A 1,220-nucleotide genomic window follows, 5' to 3' on the forward strand; every position below is an offset into this window, starting at 1 on the left:
CGCTGAGTGGGTACCCCGGGCACCAGTCTAGTCGGCCGTGGTAGGCCAAGGGCCCATCGGGGGCCGGGATAGCGTAGTGGGCACGGGTGCGTCTGCTTGGTGCGGAGGCCCGGGGCGCCGTTAGCCGCGTGGGCAGTGTTGTGGGCAAGGGTGACCCTCGGAAAGGGGCCTGGGAAGCCAGCCTGCCACGTGTGCGTTTCAGGGGAAGTGCCATGGGGGGCACTCCCCGGTGTTAGGGAGCTGGTAGGCTCGGAGGCAGTGTAGTGCCCGGGGGTGCCATAGCGGGAGAATCGGCAGAGGGTCGTGCCTGCCAAAGGGAGCCACGTGTCCCAGCCATGAGACCGTGTGAGGGCACGGAGAGAAAATTGGGGGGCGAGGCCCGAAATTGTGAGGACACCAACACAGGCGACGGGAATCTGGGTTGTTAGAACCAATAGTTTAAGCGAGAGGCGCTTGTTGAAAGCCCCGTGGTAGTTTAACAGTTAAATGGTTAGGGTAGATTAGGAGATGTACCCCTCCGCACCATCCATCCCCTCGCTGTCGTTGTGGGCCGCTGGACCCACTTGGTGTTAAGATCGCCGAACTCTGGGGAGGCCATTCTGAGGCTTGAGTTGGGCCTCGACACAGGACGTTAGCTCTCCCTTACTCCCCTCTGGGAAGGGAACGTAGGGGTGGGGAGTAGGCTAGGTGACAGGATAGGTTAGCCGAACAAGGACAGTAAAGGGGGTTAGGGGACGATTTATAGTGGGGAAGTAAAAATAAAAACAACCCAAAAAAATAAGTTGGGGCTAAATTGGGGTTTGACAAATTAAGGGAGTGGGTATGTTCAGTGACAGGCAAAGGCGATAGGTGGGAGGGAGACAGGTAGGTAGGTCCGAGCCCGCCTTCCAAGTGGCCAGCACCACCGCACTCCCTCCACCAACCTCCACGGAACGGCAAAGGCTGGCCAACTTCATCTGCAGCTGCTGTGCTGCAAGGCCTGTGCCGGCTGGATCGTCTGCAGCTGCTGTGCTGCAAGGCCTGTGCCGGCCCACTTCATCTGCCGGCTGGCTGTTTTTTCTTCAAGGCCTGTGCCGGCCAGTTCATCTGCCGGCTGCGTTTGCCTGCAGCGGCCTTCTTCTGCGGGCTGTGTTTGCCTGCTGCCTTTGCCATGCCATGCCCACTGCCCCTGTTCACCAGCCCCGTTCAATTTTTGCTTTGCCCCCCCCCCCCCCGTTCAT

This window comes from Eptatretus burgeri, chromosome 6, assembly GCF_056783735.1.
Source record: "Eptatretus burgeri isolate ZD-2024b chromosome 6, Ebu_testis_v1, whole genome shotgun sequence".
NCBI lineage: Eukaryota > Metazoa > Chordata > Myxini > Myxiniformes > Myxinidae > Eptatretus > Eptatretus burgeri.